The sequence below is a fragment of the Equus przewalskii genome, chromosome 5, assembly GCF_037783145.1.
Source record: "Equus przewalskii isolate Varuska chromosome 5, EquPr2, whole genome shotgun sequence".
NCBI classification, from domain to species: domain Eukaryota; kingdom Metazoa; phylum Chordata; class Mammalia; order Perissodactyla; family Equidae; genus Equus; species Equus przewalskii.
The window spans coordinates 21,047,014-21,069,907 of NC_091835.1; the positions used below are offsets into that span (position 1 = coordinate 21,047,014).

Below are 22,894 nucleotides of genomic sequence, written 5' to 3' on the forward strand. Positions count from 1 at the left end.
CACTCTTTCCCTGGTAAGTTAACACGTTCACAGGCTTTGGGGATCAAGGTGGGGACATCTCTGGGGGCTATTACTCTGTCCACTAGCAGTGACCTACTTATTACGAGGATGTGGCATGAGTCAGGTGGCAGGTACCTGTGTGGCGTGATGGTGAACCCGGGGCTTGGATCCCAACGCTAGCTTGTTGAATGACCTTGGGCAAGTTCCTGCTCTTCTCTCTCTGTGTTCGCTTGGGTTTCCAGGATTGTAGGTGCAAACAGTTGATTTTGGAAGCGATCCCAGGAAGTACTGTGAGGGGGTGGGGACATTTGTCAGGAAGGAAAGCTAAAAGGGAATGTGGTATGAGCAGGTTGCCTCTGTGGGGTTCAGTCACACAAGGGGCCCTGGGAAAGGCCGGGTGGAAAACTCGCCTCAGATTGGCCTCCTGAAGGGCAAGGGAGCCCTCGATTCTCCAACCTCCACCCCTCAGTGATCGAGGGCTGCTCCCTGAGCCTTAACTCCCAGCTTTCTGTCCTGCCTGCGAGTAGATCCAGCCGGCTCATGTGGCCAGAGGACACCTGAGGTGAGGGACAGGCAGGGAGCCATCCCCTATTGCAGGTGGCTCCGGGAGGGCCAGGGGGATCTGGGTGGGGCACTGGCAGTGACCGTCATATTTTCTGAGCCTCAGCTGTAAATGGAGGAAGGTAATGATCGTGTCTACACCCAGGTTGGTGTGAGGGTTAGCTGTGAGCCAGAGACAGGTCACTTCATCTTTTATCGCTGTGACTCTCAGTGTCCTCACCTGGGACCAGAGGGAGTTTATTTGTTCATGTCACCACTACCTGTTGAGTGTTAGGTGCAGTCGCATAGCTAAGGGGACAAGGGAATAAAGCAGACCCTGTTCTCATTCATGTGGCTCTTCCCAGTCTGCCAGGAGAGACAGAGAGAAGCAGAATGGTCCCACGAATAACAGGAAATTTCAGCTGAGACGAGTGCTGAGAGCCAGGTACATGACGTGAGGGCACGTGAGGCTTGACCTGTCAGGAGGGCTTCTGTGAGAGGTCAAGGTTGCTGGAGAGCTGGAGAGAGAGGAGGATTTATAAAGACAAAAAAAGAAGGAAGGAGAGCTCTCTGGGAAGGGGCAATAGCATATGCAGAAGCCCTGGGGCAGGAGGAGAAGGGTCTTCAAGAAATCACACTGTGATGAGCACAGAGAACAAGGAATGGGGCGGAGAGTGGGCAAGGGCTGGGCATCTCAAGACCTTGAGGGTCAAGCTCAGTCTTGATCCAACAAGCCATGGGAAGTCACTGAAGTTGGACCAATGTGCTCGAAGCTTCCTTCCAGCTCAACTGTAGTGCATAACACAACATCTAAACATCTACCTATGATGCACGACAAAAGGAAGGTGTCTCTGGGTGCACTTTGCTCCGTTCAGTGTCTAACTGACATCACTAAGGCAAGGGTCCTCATCACTTCTTATCTTGCCAAAAGTCCCGGGAGCTTTCTGAAATCAGCCAATAACCAATCAATCAACTTTTTAGAAGGATCCAAGAAGACAAAAACCAGAGTCTCCTCATTTTTCACCTTCAGCTCATCATTCGATGGGCAGCAACTCGCATGCAGACATTTGCAGCCTCACTGTGGGTTTGGGAAGTCTCCGCCAATGGCGGTGGGCAGCCCCAGGGCCACTGGCTGTCCCTGTACAGGTGCTGTCTTATTCCCAACCCGGTGCTCCAACCTGGGTGCTGGATGCTGTGCTGTTTCAGGCAGGTTCCTTGTCTTTGCCCCTGTTCAATGCAGCTCCACTCAAGTCCACAACCTTCTACTGGACAGTCTACTGTTGCAAGGGCATGGCCCCTTTCCACGGGGCCAGAAACTCACACCAAACTACCACTCTGAATTAACTCCTACTGGATTCTCTAGAGCCTTCTGGTGAGATGGCATGGTGACATGTTTAGCCATTGCAATTCCACAGGCTCATCAGACGAGCAACTTGGAAAGACTTCTGCAGACCAGAAGGAAGGGCATCTCATCAGATAAACATGTGCAACAAATACTGTGGTCCACGGCTCTAAACTCAGTCCGAGTCCTCTGATGTGCTTCGTGGACACGCCGAGAGGGACTGCCTTCGTGCATCTGTGGATGGTATGAGTAATATGATGTTATGGACAGAATTGTGTGCCCCTCAGATTAATTTGTGGAAACCCTAATCCCCGCAGTGATGGTACTTGGAAGTGGGGCTGTTGGGAGATAATTAGAGTTAAATGAGGTCCTAAGGGTGGAGCCCCCATGATGGCATTAATGTCCTTATAAGAAGAGGAAGAGACCAGAGCTCTCTCTCTGTCTCTCTCTCTCCACCATGCGAAGACGCAGCAAGAAGGCAGCCAGAGAGCCCTCACCAAACACCAGCTCTGCCCGCACCTTGATCTTGGGCTTCCCAGTTTCCAGAACTGTGGGAAATAAATGTCTATTGCTGAAGCCACCCAGCCCATGGCATTTTGTTACGGCAGCCAGAGCTGACGGATCTGTATGGATGTGTCAATCTGCTGGGATTCTTCAGGGAGGGGGGCTATGTTTTATCAGAGGTCAGTTCTGCAATGGTTCAACTTTATGATCTTAATTCTGCCCAAGGGGCTCGCCTGTCTTCTCTGCGATGCTGGAGCAAACAGGACCTGGGAGGGACGCAGGGCTCAGGTTGTGAGGGGCGGGCAGCCTTTGCAGTCCCCCAGCACCAGGGCTTCTTTCCATCCATGCTTTCCAGAGAGTCTGATGTTGGACACAACCGTGGCCAAGCTACCACACTGGGGACCCCACACACACTAGACTTTTGGCCTTTTATTGTACTCTTCAAAGACACCTATCTGAAAAGGAGTGAGGGCTGATGTGGCCATGAGGGATATGAGTCACTGAGGTCCCCACACTTGCAGAACAGTGGGGTTCCCAAGGCACTGGCCAGAGTCCTCCAGGACACTCTTCCCTTGATGAGGACCCATAGTCCTGGGGTGTCTCTCATACAGACAGGAAAGCGACTGAGCATGAAGGGGACAGAGCTTTCTCGTGAAGCAGAGTGGTATCTTCCAAAGATCCCAGAGGATGGATCTCACAGAGAAACTCCTTAAAAACAAACATCAAAATGTTCCCTGTTCTCAGGCCCCAATCCAGACCAACTGCCAGGAACTGTTAATCTCTGCATTCAGCTAGCATCCTGGGGAATGTTCATAATCAGGGAAGTTTTGGAAACCCTGAACTGGAGCATGCCTTCACAGCCACATTTCCACATTTGAGCTACACGCCTTTTATAAAACTCCTCTTTATTCCATCCAAAGCAGCCCAGAGACCACAGACCTCAAGTTAGGCGCTATTTCCCAGCTGTCGGCTGCACAAGCTTCTCCCAGGGGGTAAGCGGCCTGGCTGGAGAAACCAGTGGTGCATCCTCCTGTAGGAAACCATCCACTCTTGATGTGTGCGCTCCCCAAGAGCGTGGAGAACCCCAACTCTGCCTGCAGCTGCTCAGGGCCCAGCCATCCAGCCCTCCTGGTGGGAGGTTAGGTTCTGCTTCCTCTCATCTCTCCCTGCCACGTTCTTCCTCCTTATGGATTTGCTCCTCCACCCACACGACTGTTTGGTGGCAAACTTTGCAGATCATGCGTGTTCTGGGTACTGAGCACAACAGAGGGACAAGTGCCGACCTCTGACTTCTAGCAGCTCCAGGAGAGACAGGCACAGAAGCAACAAGCTGTAACTTACTGTGATGGACGCGATCATTCATGGAACGAGACAAGGCCAAGAGCACATGGGAGCTATTGAGGCGGTTGAGCAGGGCAGAGATTGGGAAGACCCAGGGGTCTGATGTCGAAGCTCTTTGGGAGACATAGTCACTGATGCCTTTGCATGATTTTGAACTTCATCAGAGTGCAAAGAAATGAAGTAATGTCTACTCTTTACCAAGCCATGAGGTAGGTATGGAAGATGCAAAGACAAAAGAAGATTCCATCCGTGAGAGGCCATAGCTAGAGGGGGAGAGAGACACAGACAGAGAGAATCTCCATGAGGTGTGGTCAGGGCCATGTAGGGGGCATGAAGAGGACTTTGGGTATCCCCATCCCCCACCCCACCCCCTGCCATGGATTTTCTTGGCTCCTCCCCTAAGAAGGCATTCCTTAAGGAAAGAACAATGGTCACCGGTCATCCTGGCTCCCCTTAGCACTGGAGCTGGTTCCTGTGCCCAAGGTAGATGTTGAAGGAATTCATATTAAATGTGGCACTTACCTGAGACAGTTAAAAATGAACACTTGGGAGAGAATACATATCTTTTAATGTGAATTTTTGATTCCTAGATTCTAAATATCTTCAGACTTTCTGGAACATAGACTCCACAAGTTGTACTCGAAACAAATTGGCTTTAGATTTGAGCCATTGACAGTTGGCTATAATAAAGTAATGAGAGAGAATAGTTAAAACAGGTTTGTCAGGTCGTAAATATTTTACTTGCTAGGCTCAGCAAGCTGCGGGTAGACACTTGCCCGAATAAGTAAGTATTGATTACATTCTAGTCTGGAATCAGGACATATAATTGATGGTTTAAAGACTGAGGAATCCTGGGCTACACATGAAGGCAGAAATTACCCGGGTAACAACATTAGAGGGTACGCTCATTTTATTTCCAAACTCGAGGGTAAGTAGGGTTGCCATGTAAATTAGAATCAAAGGTTGTGCGTTGACCAATTTGCCACAAGTTGGAGAGTCTGACATAATGGGTCTCTAGGACTACACAGAAGCATAGAATTTTAGAATTGGAAGTTTCGCTGGGCTAATCCAATCTGGTTTCATCCTAGGGCATGAGTCCTTCTCTAACACCCAACTTATGAGCATCTGTTTGTGAACACTTCACTCTTCAGATGATGCTTTCTCTACAGGACCACGGAAGGCACAGTCTGAACTCACACACATCAGGATCAGAACTTATGGTCTGGGGTCTTGTGCATCTTCCTCTCCCCATCTCACGAAGAAAGCCATTGCGGTGGGCACCAAGGGGACCCAGGCTGGGAACATCATTTCATTAAATCCAGGACACTTCATGGCTAACAGTTAAGTCACGGGTCTAGAGAAAAATATCCTGTCTGCCAGCTCTCCCTTTTGGTTTAGATTTCACAAGAATACGCTCTTGTGGAAGAAACCTAGTGCAGAGTCTATGCAGACTCTGAGCTTTGGTAACCTGCCAGACTCACAAGTCAGGAGGAATCTCGCTTGGTGCAGGTGACTGGACGCTCACAGGGAATTAGATGGACGAAACGAGGTAGCCCTAAATTTGGCTGGGTACTGCCTACCTGTGGCCTCCTCGGTAATCTGGGACCTGGGGCTTCTCTGAAGGGCAGGACAGCTTCACCTCAGTGAGCACGGTGACTCAGGTGGGGCGAGGGAGTGACGTTGATTCTGTAGTAGGAGAGGCCACTGGTCATAGCAATTTCCTGGAGAGAACTCAGGAAAAGCCACCCTACTCAGGAACCAAATTCCAATGAACAGATTAGTCATTTTGAGAACCGGCTCTCACACAGAGACTCTTCTAGTGTCTCACTCACAGAAAGAAAATGGATCATTTGCATCTTTTCGGTAAAGAATAACTACAAAAACACCATAAGAAAATGCTCCTTGGGCTTCTTAGAAGGAACAACACACACTCATGAGACCCTGCATAACTCAGCACACAGCGACAGGCAGGGGTGCCTCTGGCTCCTTCCACCAGCCCTGGGCATCAAGTCTCGGGTGTAAGGCAGAAAGAGCGGCCACGCTCCCGGGATGGTCTGTGCACACGGCTAAGGCGGTTGAACCGTCAGAAACCGGGAGGGCCTTGATCTCCTCCACATGACCCCTGGGCACGCACTTGGATGGCTTTGGGGCTTTCAAAAACCCATTCTTCTCTGGATGGGCCTAAGTTCCTCTTGAAAGAACGCAAAGGGGCTTCCGGTTAGCTATTCCAGGGCGGTTATCACAGGGCCCTCTGCTGTTGACTGGAGAGCCATTTCACTGCCACCCAGAGAGAGTGATGAGCAGGTTTGGAGGGCAGGCATACCGTTATTACTTCCCATGGAAACCCAAGCTCAGGGCCAGCTATACATTTGCAAGACCCAGAGCCAGGTAAAAATGTGGGGCCCTGGGTCAGAAGCATTAAGAATTTTGAGACAGCGGCCAAGCAGGACATTAAACCAAGTGTGGGGCCTGGATTAGTTTTCTAACTCTGTCGTAACAAATCACCACAAACCATGTGCCTTAAAACAACGGAAATCTATTCTCTTGAGTTCTGAAGGCCGGAAGTCTGAGACCAAGGTGTTGGCAGGGCCGGTTCCTTGCCAGGACTCTGAGGGAGAATCCGTCCCACGCTTCTCTCTTGCTTCTGGTGGCTGCTGGCGATCCTTGGCTTGCGGCTGCATCGCTCCCATCTCTGCCTCGGTCTTCACAGGGCCCTTCTGTCTGTGTGTCTCTGCATCTCAAATTCCCCTCCCCTGTGTCTTACAAGGACACCAGTCATTGGATTTGGTGGCCCCCACATCGAGGATGATCTCATCACAAGATCTTTAACTTAATGACCTCTGCAAAAACCCTATTGCCAGATAAGCTCACGTTCACAGGTCCTGGGGGTTAGGATAGAGGTGTCTCTTTCAGGGGACACTATCCAGTCCATTCTAGGCCCTTCTGAGCACAAAGCCTGTGCAACCACATGGTCGCCCGCCCATGAAGCAGGCCCTGCCTGAGTCCCAGGAAATCTAAGAACATGGACGTGCTTAGGTCAGAGCCTTCCAGCCCAGGGCCTTCTGTAGAATCCGTTTCTTCCCCACAACCCCAGGCCTGGGCCTTTCCCGGCAGCTCCGGTTCCAGTGCCCTGGGGAAGGCATGGGGTTCCCTGGATCCTGGTGGGGCTGACAAACCAGGCCGATGGAGGATCCCACACCATCAGAGGGGGAGGCTGTCTCTCTCTTTTGGAGGATGCTCTGCCTTTTTTATTTATTTATTTATTTTTTTGAGGAAAATTGGCCCTGAGCTAACATCTGTTGCCAATCTTCCTCTTTTTCTTTTTTTTTTTCTCCCCAAAGCCCCAGTGCATGGTTGTATATCCTAGTTGTAGGTCGTTCTAGTTCTTCAATGTGGGATGCTGCCACAATGTGGCTTGATGAGCGTTGTATAGGTTCACGCCCAGGAAATGAACCGGCAAACCCAGGCTGCCAAAGTGGAGCATGCAGACTTAACCACTCAGCCACTGGGCCGGCCCTGGAGGATGCTCTTCTTGTAAGACGCAGAGATCGCTCTCTGGTTTCTTTGTTTCTCACCCACGGGCCCTTCTGTTGACTAAGTACCTAAGCCGCCTGCCCCAGGGAGCTTCCTTCTTGAGATGATCTCAAGCGTCAGAAGAGTGGGTCTCTCTGGGGTGGTCTCTCTGCCATCCAGAGCCCCTTGCTCTCGTTTCCCTCTGCCTCCACTGGCCAGATCTGGCCGCGTGGACCCAACCTGAAGCCACGACTGACCTCGCCAAGCCCCCGAACCCTCGAGCTCTGGGATGTGCCTGGCTCCCTCTCCCTGGTCCCAGGTGAAGCAGCGCAAGCCTTGCCCAGACCCAGCACCACCCTTCTTTCCGCAGGTTCTAGTGCTCGCTCCCCACCCTACAGCACCCCCACCTGCTGCCAGTGTCGGCTGCTGCACTCCATGACACCCCTCAATCGAATGTCACCCAGGCTGACCCTCAGCTGGGACTCAGCAGTTCCACGATGCCACTCGTTACTGTTGAAATATTTCCATGTCAGTTGGCCGAGAGCCACTGCCTGAAGCTCCCTGTTCCCTCTGCCCAGATCCCCCAACGAGCTAGCAACTATCTCTGTAACACCTGGCACAGCAGAGGGCCATAAGGCCCTGCCTCAGCAGCACAGAGCGCCTCTGCTCTGATTGGCCAATGCCTGCGATGGGCAGAATAATGGCCCCAAAGATGTTTGCGTGCTAACCCCTAGAGCCTGTGCTATGTTACCTCACACGGCAACATGTTATCGTGGAGAGGATTCTGGACTTTCCAGGAGAGCTCGATTTAGTCACAAAGGTCCTTATAAGAGGCAGGCAGGTGGGTCAGAGTCAGAGAAGGAGATGCGCCAAGGAAAGCAAGCGCCTTTAGAAGTTGGAAAGGGCAAAGGATGACTTCTCCCCTGGAGCCTCCAGAAGGAACTCAGTCCTACTGACACTGTGATTTTAGCCCTGTTGGACTGGTTTGGGGAAGTCCGACCCCCAGAACTGTTAGCTAATTAGTCTGTGGCGATATGTTCCAGCAGCACTAGGAAATTAATGCAATGCCCATGCAAAATATATTGAATATAGCACCTGTTCTCATCCATTCGTTCCCAAACAGGCCCTCCCGTGGTCATGTTGAGCCTCTGCCTGGGATCCACAGCTGGCATTGGGCAAGGCAGCACCAGGATGGGGTTAAGAGCCAAGATGTGGAGCCAAATATACTTGGGTTCAAATGCCTGGAAAGGCGCATGACATCTCCGAGCCTCATTGCCCCATCCGTCCAAGGGGAGAGCAATACCTACTGCTACTTTGCTTTTTCCAGAACCTTCCATCCCTTCTTGCACGAATGGGCCCAACTTTCATTGAGTGGGCACATGGTCTAGACGGGCCACCCCTCTGCCCAGAGGAACTGGCCTGGGACTGGGCCCCAGATGCAAGCAGGGCTAAATTCTCCAGAATTTTTTTCTAGATGGACAACTGGAGAAACTGCATGATGGAAGCCAAAGCTGCTTGCTGTTTTGTTGTATGAAAAGAGCTTTCCACTGTAAAAGAGAAAAAAGGCAACGTCTAGAGGGAGCAGAGATGGGGCGTGTGCTGATGGTGACCCGCTCTCGTTTCTGGTCCCCAGGCCCCTGGGGGTGCCATGGTTTCTGTGGTTCTTCCTCCAGTTCTTCAAGTGACCCCAACATACGTCCAGTCCTCCCTGTGTTGAACTTGACCTAGTTTGTCTCTTGTAACTGAGAGAGCCCTGACTAGGATACCACCTCCCAGGGCTGCTGTGAAGATTAAAAGAAATAAAACTATAAGATGTTTAGCAAATTCCTGAACATAGAGGCCCCAATAAATGGTGGTGGTTGTTATTATTACATCAGACTTTCCTGCATCCTTGATCCCAGAGGAGACCTGATGTCTATAGATCTCAAAGGTTCAGAGCGCCGATTCCTTCTCTTTGCCTCCATCAGGCCGGGCTTTGGAGGCCGTGGCCCAATCCTTAGAGCCAACCCCAAGCCATCCCAGAACCTTCCTACCCACACCTCCATTCTCCCTGCTCCCTCCGGATTCTGTCTTCGTGTGAGTTACACCCTCTTGCTGATCAAAGGCACGTGACCACCAGCCTGCCCACTGAGTCAGCAGTAGGTGCTTCTATGACCAATAAAGATGCCCTAAGTAACACCTGGCAGCTTCTCTGTGCATGAAATCCACCACTTTTAGGACTGAATGAGAGAAATCATTACCAGCATTCTACTAGGATAGGGCATCTCCTAATGGAGGCTCATATGGCCAGAAATCCACAGCTGCACAGGACAGATATTTATTGATTAGGCAGGTGAACTGAGAGGGTCCATGTTCAACATTCAAATATTGGAAGAGAATCAAATTCCATCCAGAGCATCCTTCTTCACACGTGTGTTCCTTCTGTCAGTAACTTTTCATAATGCCTCCATGTCATAATGTAACTGAAGTGGAATCCCATTTGAAAAACTCACAATGGTGTAACGAAGCCCATTCCTTCTAATTTCCATGAGTAACTGAGGTGGGTGGAGCGGCATTCCAGGGCATAGAGCATGCGGGCCCCACTCGCCTCCTGCGGGGGGGGGGGGGGGGGGGCGGGTTTAGCTACCTTGGGCAAAAAGCTTCTTGACAAAGTCTCAGGTGGGCACATGGCTGACCTCCTTCCCCACAAGGGTCAGGGCAGCCTGCCCTCTTCCCTCCACTTGGGAAATAAGTTCCCTGCCTTTTCTTCCAATGTTGGGGCTCTGGGTTGGGGTCTTATAAACCCAAACAAACACACAGACTAACAGAAACTGAAAGAAAGTGTGTCATCTCAGCAGGGTACTGTCCCCTTGGCAGAGCACACATCAAAACAGGCGATGCCCTGCCAGCGACTCACAGGTGGGCGCCTGTATTGGCCACACCGTGGTGTCATTTAGCACGGGAGATACTTACATAGCATGGACACCAGCCATGTGAGTCCGCCCAGCTCACGGAGCTCTGAAGTCCGTCAATATTTCAACAATTCCTTCGGGAATATGCTTCTTACTGCCTCACGTAGTGGATCGAATGGTGGCCCCCTAAAAGATACGTCCATGGGAACCTGTGAATGTGACCTTTTTGGGACAAAGGGTCTTGCAGATGTAACTAAGTTAAGCATCTTGAGATGAGAGCATCCTGATTAGGGTGGGCTGTAAAGGCAATGACAAGCATCCTTATAAGGGAAGAAAAGGGAGAAGACACACAGAGGAGAAAGCCAGATGAAGACAGAGGCAGAGACAGGAGTGAGGCATCAACAAACCCAGGAATACTGAGGATTGCTTGCTGGCAGCCCCCAGAAGCTAGGAGGGAGTCATGGAACAGATTCTCCTCGAGAGCCTCCAGAAGGAACCAACCTTGACAACGCCTTGATTTCAGACTTCTGGCCTCCAGAACCATCAGAGAAGAAATTCCTGTTGTTTCCAGCCACCCAGTTTGTAGTAACTTGCAGCCACAGGAAGCTAGTACACCTCCCAGGACAAGCTGCTGCCCGCGTGCACCCGGCACGCCCTCTCATCGGAACCGCATTTTGGAGTTGGGGTATAATTATACACACCTGCAAGGAAGCTTGCGCTTTAAATAAACTTGAGGTTCACTTGATGCCCTCCTTTGAAAGGCATTGCCCTGGATGCCAAAAGATTAGGAGTACCTGGGAGGAACCGGGAGCGCCAACAGCCAGATGTACGCTGTTAGCTGTTACGACAAGTAAGAAGTAGGAGGGGATTGACCAAGAGCCCAGAGAACAAACTCCTAAAAACTGGAGGGGATTTTGAATGTGCAGGCTCACTGTCACCAGCTTTCCTGATAACCAGCTGCTTGTCACGCGTTGTGAGTTCTTGTGGTTGGTAGGGAGCGTGTCTGGATGTCATGATGCCCAGCTTCGCTATGTCAGCAAATAAACTCTGTGGTCTAGCCCAACGGAGGTTTCAGTCTGGCTCATGTTGCCGTTGGTGTCAGCTGAGCAGCACGACTCTCCTGGATGATGTTCCCATCTTGTACCTGTTATCTTGGAATCTTTGGTTTCAATCTCACAGAGGGGAGCGAGAGCATGGAGAAGGGACATCCCCTCAGAACTGCCCCATTTTCACTCGCGTTACATCGGGGAGCATCAGCTGCATGGAGATGAGTCTTGATCCACAAGGGCTGGAGAGGGAAGAGAAGCACATGCGTATGCAGGGAGCATGGAGACCCTGCCTCACTGGGAATAGAAGGAACCGGAAGGGAGGGATGCAGTAGGAGTAGGCACAACTTGTCAGCTGCTCTTGAGACGTTGCATCCCCTGCTGCCATGCAGCCAGCATCTATTCTAAGACCAGGCAAACATCTTGAGATTCCGCAAATTATACAGATCCTCTTGGACCCCAGGAAGGTCATGGCTACTGACCTTCACATTGAACGTGCCATATTGAGCTTCAGGCCACACACTGTGTCTCATGAATACCTGGGGCCACACTAGCAACCCGCTGGTATCTCTGTGCCCCTTCTGATGCCCTGTGCTGGCAGGGGCGGTGGTAATATTCATTTCATGGGACCAATGCACATCTGTGCATTTCCTGGGTCCTCTTCCTACATGAGCATGCCTTCCCTCTGTACTGGAGCCGGCAGCCGGAAGTGCACGAGCGGCATATCGTGCGTTACATTCCATCTCCTACAGTGTGGAAACCATGGCTTCGTACCTGGCTGCTCAGAGTGAGGTCTGCAGACCAGCAGCGTCACCACCACCAGGTAGCCTGTCGAAATGCGGAAGTTTGGGCCCCACCTGGACCTAATAAGTGAGATTTTGCATTTTAGCGAGCCCCCAGGTGAGTCCCCTGCACGTCACAGCTTGAGAAGCGGTCATCTGTAGAATTTGTTGATTCCAGAGGAAACGTAGAACGGTAGATGAATGTCTTACTTGAATCGTGTTGATCATAATCTTAAAGGGGTACCAGACAAACAAGGGTTAATAGGATCTTCAGAGGATCGAGATACAAAGATCTACGTGCACAGTGAGGAGGAACAACGCGGAAACTCCAAGGTCAGAATCTTTTTTCAGCCTAAGGGGCCTTCCATTGATTTATAATTGTAACGCGACTCCCTTATAGGAGGATGGGCATGTAAGATGTATACACATGTCTGGATATTCAAACTTCCATTTGAACCAGAGCCTGAGGTTAGCATAAAGGCCCTGAGTTTACTGGAAGGCTGGTTGCAAGGTAATAAATAGCAACACCATTTCAGTGTTTTCTGGGATCAATACATATTCCTGGGAGTGTAAAAACCTAGGATCTGAGAAACGAAAGCAGGAATATTAGTAATCATGGTCAATAGAATCGGGCTGTCTCTTTTCTCCCAGCCCTGTTCTGCCTTTGAGTTTTACCAAAGGAATTGATACAAAGATGTGATTTCATATCTGGGAGCCCAACAGTGGCAATTAAGGCTGATGGCAGAAGATCAAACACAGCCCTCGTTAATAACTTGATTAAATATGCTTGGGACGTCGTGGTCCTGGGCTGCTCAAATATAGCGGCATAAGAATAGCACTCTCTGCTGGGTACACACAAGTAAACAGATACAATTTATCATTTTGTCAAGCTGAAGAGAAACAACTGTGTTACTACGTTTCCCTGAGGATGATTGCGGCCACCTATTAGGTAAGTTGTTCCATTTGGGCTTTTTTTTTTTTTTTTTTTCAATTTTAAAAATTGAGATGTAAGTCATATAAAATTCGTGGTTTTAAAGTGGACAACTCAGTGGGTTTTAGTATATTCACAGTGTTGTGTAACCGTTTCCACTGTCTGATTCCCAGAACATTTCCATCACCCAAAACGAAACCCTATACCCATTGGTGGTCACGCCCCACGGCCCCACCTTCTGCCAACCACTAATATACTTTCTGTCTTTATGGATTTGCTTATTCTGGACATTTCGTATGAATAGAATCATGCAATATGTGGCCTTTTGCGTCTGGCTGCTTTCACTCAGCATAAGGGTTTCAAGGTTCATCTATATTGCAGCGTGAATCAGTACTTCATTCTTTTTCATTGTCAAATAACATCCCATTGTACACATATACCACATTTTGTTTATCCATTCATTAGTTGATGGATATTTGGGTTGTTTCCGCTTTGTGGCTGTTAAGTAGAATGCTGCTATGAACAGTTGTGTACAAGTTTTTGTGCTAACACATTTCATTTCTCCCGGGTATGTACCTAGGCATGGAATTGCTGGGTCATATGGCAATTCTATGTTTACCTTTGTAGGGAAAGGTAAACAGATTGTGTCCACAGATGCTGCACCATTTTACATTCCCACCAGCAGTGTATGAAGGTTCTAATGTCTCTATGTCGTCACCAACCCTTGTTGTTTTCCACTTAAAAATAGTTATTATTATTGGGGCCAGCCTGGTGGCATAGTAGTTAAGTTCACATGCTCTACTTCAGTGGCCTGGGGTTTGCAGGTTCGGATCCCGGATGCCGACATACATACCGCTTGTCGAGCCATGCTGTGGCAGGTGTCCCATATAAAACAAAATAGAGGAAGATGGGCACAGATGTTAGCTCAGGGCTAATCTTCCTCAGCAAAAAGAGGAGGATTGGTGGCGGATGTTAGCTCAAGGTTAATCTTCCTCACCAAAAAAAAAAAAAAAATTATTTTGGCCATCTGAGGTGCGTGACATGGTATCACACTGTGATTGTGGTTGGTTTTTGTTGCTGTTTTTGTTTTTTGCTGAGGAAGATTCACTCTGAGCTAAGATCTATGCCAATCTTCCTCTATTTTTTTGTACCTGAAAGACCTCCATGGCATAGCTGGTGAGTGGAGTGGGTCGGTGCCTGGGATCCAAACCTGAGAACCCAGGCCACTGAGGCGGAGCACATGGAATTTTAACCACTTGGCCGTGGGGCTGGGCCCTGATTGTGGTTTTATTTACAATTCAATAATGACTAATGACATTGAACATCTCATCATGTGTTAATTGACCATCTGTGTATCTTCTCTGGAGAGATGTCTATTCAAATTCTTTGCCCATTTTTTAGCTATGGTTGTCCCTTTTTTTTTTTTTTTTTTGAGGAAGACTGGCCCCGAGCTGACATCCATGCCCATCTTCCTCTATTTTTTATGTGTGGGAAACCTGCCACAGCATGGCTTGATAAGCGGTGCCATGTCCACACCCGGGATCTGAACCAGCGAACCCCAGGCTGCTGAAGCAGAATGTGTGAATTTAGCCACTGAGCCACCGGGCCAGCCTCCTGGGTTGGCCTTTTACTGTTGAAAAGTTTTATGTTTTTTTTTTTTTTAAAGTTGTCATAATTGGTAAACTCAGCTAAAGGTAAATGACTCATGTATATCTCTACCTTTAGCGTTTTCATCTGGCTAAGTATGTAAGACACAAAATATTGACTATTTGACACATGGTTTTCTAAAGCCACATCTGTAAGAGTTTCTCTTGAGACCATCAGTATCTTACTGAGGTGAACAGGGAGAAGTTCACAATGAGGGTTAATTTGATTTGCTCCAGAAACAATGCTGCATCGACAACACTGCTAACCGTCCCAGTTTTGGCATATTCAGTGGAGAATAGCAAAGGATTGTTCGCACATATTTTTTGAGCAGTTTTTGTTGGCAGACCTTCCACGCTTGTTGAAGAATAAACGTCCCACTGAGATTTTGGGAGCTGTCACCTGTGTCACATTCAAGATCCTGCAGGGCTGTCTGTGCCACGTGATGGGTTATTCTCAGTCCTCGCAGCCATGGGTGGGGCGGGTCCTCTGCACCATTTAAATACAGGGAGACGGGCTGAGAGCGTGTCAGGTAGCTTGCCCGAGGTCACAGAGCTAATAAGTGACTGAAATGGGATGCCACTCGTATTCATTTATTGAGCATCTCCTATGGATGTAACTTCAGATAAGTTAAGAAACTTACTCCGGGTCACACAGCAATTATGTGCCTGAGCTACAATTCGAATCTACATATGCCTGATTCTAAAACTGCCGCCTGTCTTGAAGCTACACCAGGCTGTCTCTCCTGGCATTTATATTAACTCACACCACATTTCTCGTTTTAAGGAAAAATCGATGTAAGAATGGCGACATGTAGATCTCCCAGTTTTTCTTAGCTGTGAGACTTGACTTCACTCCCAGGACAGCAGGCTTATTTCTCTGCATCCAAACACATGTACTAATATGTTGTGGATCAGGATAGCTTTGCAGCACTGATTTCTACCTTGAAACTCAGCTGTAAAACATCATATGAGGGGCCGGCCCAGTGGCACAGGAGTTAAGTTCACATGCTCCGCTTCTCGGCAGCCCGGGGTTCACTCGTTCGGATCCCGGGTGCAGACATGGCACCGCTTGGCACACCATGCTGTGGTGGGCGTCCCACATTTAAAGCAGAGGAAGATGGGCACAGATGTTAGCTCAGGGCCGGGCTTCCTCAGCGAAAAAAAACAGGACTGCCGGTAGTTAGCTCAGGGCTAATCTTCCTCGGGGAAAAAAACCCCACAAACGTCATATGATGTTGGCAAGATGGAAGTTCCCTGTGACTGAGAGGGCTGGATGGACGCGAGGGTGAGGCCAGGTGTAAATATGAAGAACAAGCAGCTGCTACCACAGCCCCCGTTTCTGGGTGGATTTCCCGTAGTTCAGGGTTTCCTCCACTCCTCAAAGCTGATTAAACTCAGAGGTTCAGACCCACATTACCTCAATTCACAGAAACTCATTGCTATGGGTTGAATTGTGCCCCCTGTGACTGTGTTTTTCTTAGCTGTGAGACTTGACGTCACTGGGGAGTGTCTCCTGTGGCTTCTAGTTTTCTTATTACTTCCTCCAAAAATAAAGAGCCATTCATTATTCAACAAATTATTATTCCTAGACACCAGCACCTTTCCAGGCTCTGGGTTCCACGAGAAATGAAACCTGCGAATACGTCTCCCCACACAGCAAAAGGGACCTGGGGAGTGTGATTAAGTCAAGGATCTCGAGATGGGAGATGATGCTGGATTATCCGGAAGGGACAATGTCATCCCAGGGGTCCTTATCAGAGAGAGATGGGAGATTCAGAGACAGAGAGAGATTTGAAGATGCCACACTGCTGGATTGGACAACACAAGGCGGCCGTGTGTCAAGGAATGGCAGCAGCTTCCAGAAGCTAGAAAACCAAGGAACAGAGCCCCCAGCAGACCTTCCAGAGGGTGCCCTGCTGGCACCTTGCTTTTAGGACTCTGACCTCCAGAACTGTAAGAGAATAAATGTGTGCCATCTAAAGCCAAAGCTTGTAGCAATTTGTTACAGTGGCAACAGGAAACACACATAGGAAGAGACAGACGATAAACAGATAATTGAAGAAGATACATATTATGTCAGGGGAAATAAGTGCCACGGAGGAAAAGGGTGCAGAGAAGGGGAGAGAGAGTGAGGGACGGGTTCCCATTAAAATAGGATGGCAGAGGAGGGCGGGCAGAGAAGGGGGCGGGCACACACAGACCTGAAATGGGAGAGAAACGGAGCCGGGCGCTGAGGGTAGGTGTTCTAAGGAGAAGGAATGGCCGCTGTGGAGTCTGCAGAGCTGGGTCTTCTCTTCAGCTCTGAGGACGTCCTGGGCTGGATCACTCTCTGTGATGCGGGCGTCCTGCACTGTAGGATACTGAGCAGCGTCCCTGGCCTCTGCCCACTACATGCCTGTAGCACCCTTCTCCTTAGTGGCAACAACCAAAGATGTCTCAGACATTGCCATTGTCCCCTGGAGGACAAAATTGCCCCCACTCGAGAGCCACTGCCCTAGAGGGACCAGGGTAATTCAGCTCAGGCACAAGATCTCTGGGGCCCTAGCGTGATGCAAAGCTGAGGTTTGGCAGCTCTTGAGGAATGAACGGCTTTGAAACTTGCATTCAGGGAGCAGCAGCATGGCGTCTCCAGGAACTTACTAGAAAAGCAGACTCTCAGGACACCCCCCAGCCCTACCAAATCAGGACCTGTGATGCAACAGGACCCCAGGTGACCGACGCACATGTTAGATTTGAGAGGCACCCGTCTGGAGAGCTCACACGCCGTCTTTCTGAGCTGCAGTGGTGGGGGACCGTCCAAGAGGACGAGCTCATTGCTGTCACGGATAATCTGAAGCACCTGCCACGTGCCGGGCCCCAGCTCCTGGCTGCGAGGGGCTCCCTCGTGGTGGGTGCACAGGTTCTGAAGTCACATTGCGGGATTCAAACCCTCCCTCTGCTTAGGGGCTCTGTGACCCTGGCAAGACACCCAGCATCTCCAAGCGTGTCTGTGCATCTGTGAAATGAGAGCTGTGACAGAAACGGTCCCTAGGCCACAATGTTTACCAGGAGCTGTAAAGAAGACATCCACCTAACGGATTTAGTTCAGCGCTTGGCACACCATAAGTGGTCAGTATCTATTATTGTGGGGATCTCTCCATCACCCGTCTGTCCATCTGTCTACTGAAGGCTGGCAGTGGTGCAGGCAGGAGGAACACCCGATCTCATGGTCTTTCAGAGGATGAAATGAAACGACTCTGTAAAAGGCTTAATTCCTTGTCTAGCATAAAACAAACACCCCATGAGTGGTACCAATTAATATCATCTTAATCATTTCTTTTGAGATATTGAGCGCTGGTATAGGGTTTAACATTTAATGACCTTCCCAATTGTTTACTTGGAATTACACTCAAGACGTGCCACGCTGTCCTGGCCAGGATTTCCTTGGCTCCCTGGAGGTCATTGTTAACCCAGGAGCTGGGCAGTCAGCCCTTCCACTCCCCTAGCCTGGGCCAATCAAGGCGGCTTTCAATCTGCTTATGATCTGTTGGCACAGAGGTGGTGGTGTAGCTTCTCTCACACAGCAGCTCTTATGTGGAGCCCTGAATGTTTTATACCATCAATGTTTGGTGTCTGAGGGAACTCACCAGTTGAGGATTTTTAGCTGCAGGTAGCTGAAATCCCAAGTAAAAGGTGATTTATTTTCTCATAAATCATCCAGAGGTTGGGCAGGCCTAGAGTTGGTTATTTCAGCAGTTCAATGATACCATCTAAGACCCAGGTTTCTTCCATATTTCCCTTCTGCTATCTTCATTGTGTGGGTTGGCTCTCCTTGTGGTGTCAAGATGGCTGCAGCCACTCCAGCCATCACATCTTCATTCAGCAGAACTCAGAGGCAGCAAAGGAGAGCTATATGGTTCCTGTGTCTAATTTTAAAACACAAGAAAATTTTTTCAAAGCCCATCTACTTGCTCCTCTCCAGGAAGCTTTTCCCTCCAGCCTCACAGATAAGAACTGTGTCACATGACCCTTCCTAAGCAAATCACTGTTCAGAAAAATGGATTTAATTCATGGCTCAGACCAATCTCCCCTGAAGAAGGGTATATGGTCACTTTTGCTGAGTATATCGCCATGAGGCAGTGGACACCCCCACGCAAAACTGGGCTTCTGGCAGCAAGAAAGATGACAGAGATGTGGATTTGCGTGGGTTGCCCATAGTGTCTGCTTCCGAAGCCTTTAGCCCACATCAGATTCTTCAACCCGCCCCCCCCATCTCTTTGTCCCAATTACTTACTCAAACGGGCGCAAGAAGAGCAGGATTAAGGCGCAGAATGAATTTCAGGAGGAAGTGCTCATTTTCAACACTTCTGCAGGAAATTCCTAACTCTGTGGGAGGAAACCAGTTCCAAGACATATCACCCCTCTGCTTTCAGGTGTGGGGGTCCACACGGGGATTCATATTCATCTCAGGATTTCTAGCCAGTTGAGGTGTCTCTTGGGAAGAACCCCATGGAGGGGACCAGAGGGCAGAGACACCCAGGAGACGCTGACAGAGCCAGTGTCAGGTTGTCAGATAAGAAGAGGGATTCTGAGACGGCTCAGGGTCAGCCACTCAGGCAGTCCCCAGGTTCTTGGAGGTCTGAGTCCCTTACATGTGGGGGTAGACGCCAAGGAACCAAGCCACTGAAATATCTGTTGGACGCTGAGAATGAAGGAACTCAAGGTGGGTTAGTGGTGTTTGGGGCCAGCAGTTTCGGCCACCACACTGACCCTGGCTTCTAGAAGGACCATGAAACAGACGTCTCCACAGGGGGTTAGGGCAGAAAAGGAGAAAATGGAGGAGGCAGTGGACATCAGCACAATGAACACCCCCAAGGAAATCTCAGAAAGAGCTGGAGAAGGATATTGATGGAAGATTGGCGGTCTTCAAATGGAATGCACCAGGACACAGAGTAATATGTATTTATTCCTAGATTTAGTCCAAGGCTAGCATGGCATGGAAAACGTGAACTTGGTTGAATTAGTAACTTTGTCTTTGATAAAACTGAGAGATGCTTCCCACTGGAGTCAAGCACCTCGTTTGACAGTTTAGGCCTGATTCACCAGCTGGACTAGCAGCCTCTGGGGACAAGAATGATGTTGTCAGTCTTCCTGGCACCTCTCCCTCGTGGAGTGTCCCCAAAATAATGGCTGTCACAATGGTTTGTGGATATTGTTTTCCACAGCATTTTTTACGTGATGACTACGGCATCCTGGCACACTTCAAATGACACAGCAATGCAAAATGTCATCTATGTAATAATGGATTCAAACATGTATTTATGAAATCAGCTGTTGCAATTGTCCTTACTTACCATGATAACTGTTAAATTATACATTGAAATCATTTTGGCTTTTATGAGATGTGGGCAGTTGAAATTAACTGCACGGGGAGTTGGTGTTTAAGGAAATGAAAACAATCAGGAGTAGCCATTAGGAGAATGAGAATTCTGCAAACGACAGATGGAGGAAGGCCCAACAGCCACTCAATGGAAACTTCCACTAAAGGCTCTACATCGAGAATCTCGCAGGGAGAGGTTTTCCTTAGAGACATCTCCTTTGCTTTACCCCAGGAGGTGGGAGTTTTCTTATCAGTGGAAAGGTAGAGGGAGCTGGTGTTTCGGGGCTTGTCCAAACACTGGATGAGCAGAGCATCCGCGAGCCAGAGCTGGCATCGCTGAGAGCCGGGGCCCCGTCCAAGGGTGAGGTGCAACCTTGACGTGTGTCTAGACTTGCCTGCAGGTTGCACCACGCTTCCCCATCTATTACCTCATTTTCTCTTTAGAAGCCCCCTGAGGCACAGGCAGGGCAGAAACTCTCAGCCTCACGGTATAGCTTGAGAGAGGTGGATGACCTGGTCAAGAGGGTACCCCGATGCTGGAACACCGACACCCTCCACTGTCTGTGCCTTGGGATATGTAAACGCTCCTGTATGCCCAGGGAGGTGTCGCCCCCCACACAAACAGTCTCTTGAAAGGAAGACTGGAAATATAATGCTTCAAGGACAGAACTTGGTACACGCGGGATTGTGTTTTCCTAGACACTGGGATGTGTTTTCTAAGAAGGGAAGTTGAGGCACTGAGCTTGGGGTCAAGCATGTTATGGTAGGGGGGTGCCAGTTCTGGGGAGGGGGTGGGAAAGGTGGCCCTCCTTGCCAGGAGGGGAGCGCTGCATGCCGGGGACACAAGCCTCCACCTTCTCCTCCTTGCGCTCAGAGTCCCAGCTGCCTCCACCTGCAGGCTTGCCTCACTCTGGAGCAGCAGGCTGGGGGAGCCTCCGAGAGCTGGGCCTCTGGGTCTCAGGGACCTGGGGGGCTCCGCCCTAAACAGAGACTAACCTCGGAGAAGGTTCTCTCCTCTTCTCATCATCTCGGTTTCCTCATCTGCTAATGAGGATACAATTAATTGATTAATTTATTTGCATTGATCCCTTGAGGCTCTTAAGGAGAAAAACCAAGGGGATAAAGCACTTACCTTGGCAGCTAACATATGCCAAGCTCTCGCTAAAGATTAGCAATGGCTGTTATCATGGTGACACAGGACTGAGTCGGAATAGCAATGGAGCTGTACGTGAGGATGTTAAACTATTGTAATTAGTAAGTGCAAGAGATGCTTGCCCTCCCAAACCCATTCTATAAGTACAACTTAAAAAATTATTTGTTTGGGTTCTTTCATGCCATGCTGTCACTCTCTAAGAATGCACTCACCGTGATGCTGTCATTAGGAGAAGTTACCGCCCACAGTGGCATATAAGGTTGTACGTACCATTCAAAAGCCACTGAGTATTCTGAAAACTTAGGTGGGGTTAAACCACATTCTCTTTCGTTCTCAATTCTAATTTGGGGGAAGAAACAATACACCACCTTCTCAGAAACCCACAGTGCAGGGTTTAGTTGCAATTTCCTCTCAGAAACTGAAGCAGCCCGTCTTAAGCTCAGAAGTTGTACCAAACAAACGTATAAAGTACTCCAGGGTCTTGTGCAAATTCTATGTTCAAAAGGTCTCAGCTGAACCAGGGAGAGCCACAAGGAGAAGGCTGCGCTAAGGACAAGCGAATGTGTCCAAGGCATAAGTTTGAGGAGAGAACAGAAATGCCTTCATAATACCTGAGATGGTGAATTTGTTTCCGGGATGGCAAATGCTGAATTGTGGGCATCAGATATGCATCTGGATACAAAGGGGGGAAGCAGAGAGGTTAGCTGGACAGGTCGGAGCTGTGAAATCAAGGAGGGCCACATTCTGGGTGTGCTCATCCTTTCTGGCCTTTTATCTTCTGCTCTTTGCATATAACTTGTTGTCCCTCGGTACCACACAAGTGGGACATCACAACAGTCTATGATGTTGGTAAAGGAATTGTTCCCTGGAGAACAAAAAATGCACAATATCGTCCAAGAATCAAGTGTCTCCTGGATCCTCAGGGATTTATTTGTTAAATCAAGTTAAACTTAGGTCGTACCATAAAACAAGAGTTTCCAGCTCTGTTTCTTTGATTTCTAATACTTTTACTCATATGGAGCAGCAATGGTCCCTAAACGATTTGTAATTTTTTGGGTCTCGGTACTTAGAAATGGCATCTGTGCCCTTTAGATGTAATCTGGCTCTCAAACATTAGCTTCTGTAGCAACGTGAATGATCAAGTTAAGCCTGGCTCATTTTTTTTTAAGAAAAACCACTAAGCTCACAGATGTTTCACTGACGGGGGAAAGTTCCGGCATCCTCTTACAGTCACTGCAATGATTCATCTCACAAGAGCGATCCTGAAGGATGAGAATATTTTTGTCTATTTTCATCATAATTAAAATATTTCATGGGAAATAATCATTTATTTTATCAATGCCCACTTTAAAAGTTAGCAACCAAAACTAACCAACATGGATTAAGTCATTCAACCAACATTTATTGAGGACCTACTACATACTCAGTGTTATTTTGGACGTCAGCTGTCAAGGATGCGAGGCTCACAGCCTATGAGGTGGGCTGTATGAGGAATAACAGATTCGAGTCTAGAGATCTAAATCTGGCACCTAACTCAGCCTCTCACAGCTCTGGATGACAAGACCGCCCGGGCTGATCACAGATTCTATAGCTGCTCGTTCGACTCCTCTGGCCTGGGTCTGGAGTCAGCAGCCTGGGTTTTAGCAGGACAAGCACACCAAGATAAAAGGGAGAATGCAGCGACCTAATTTGAAGGCCTGTCATAAGGTGAAATTATCGTGCATCCCACATATTGTGAGCAGCCCAGAAGAACCCAAGTTAACGCTCCGCGCCAGGTACTTGAGAAGCATTTCTTGTGCATTATTGCAATTCCTCCTTCCGACAACCGTTATGATCTCATTTTACA

At 49.0% G+C, this 22,894-nt stretch overlaps 2 long non-coding RNA genes across 3 annotated transcripts; one reads left to right on the plus strand and one right to left on the minus strand.

The window, feature by feature from the left end:
• Nucleotides 1-751: 751 nt before the first annotated feature.
• Nucleotides 752-10,778, minus strand: LOC139083272 (uncharacterized). 2 transcript variants are annotated; one of them, XR_011539862.1, is made up of 5 exons: nucleotides 10,633-10,778; nucleotides 10,193-10,317; nucleotides 5,308-5,413; nucleotides 4,250-4,407; nucleotides 752-3,990 (listed from the first exon to the last, which is right to left on the minus strand). It is a non-coding gene; the product is annotated as an uncharacterized lncRNA (long non-coding RNA). The 2 variants fall into 2 exon arrangements; XR_011539863.1 differs by lacking the exons at nucleotides 752-3,990; nucleotides 4,250-4,407; nucleotides 5,308-5,413 and adding an exon at nucleotides 9,542-9,830 and having other exon boundaries at nucleotides 10,633-10,761.
• Nucleotides 8,364-16,523, plus strand: LOC103540875 (uncharacterized). Its single transcript, XR_011539864.1, has 2 exons — nucleotides 8,364-12,908; nucleotides 16,126-16,523. It is a non-coding gene; the product is annotated as an uncharacterized lncRNA (long non-coding RNA).
• The last annotated feature ends 6,371 nt before the right edge of the window (nucleotides 16,524-22,894 follow it).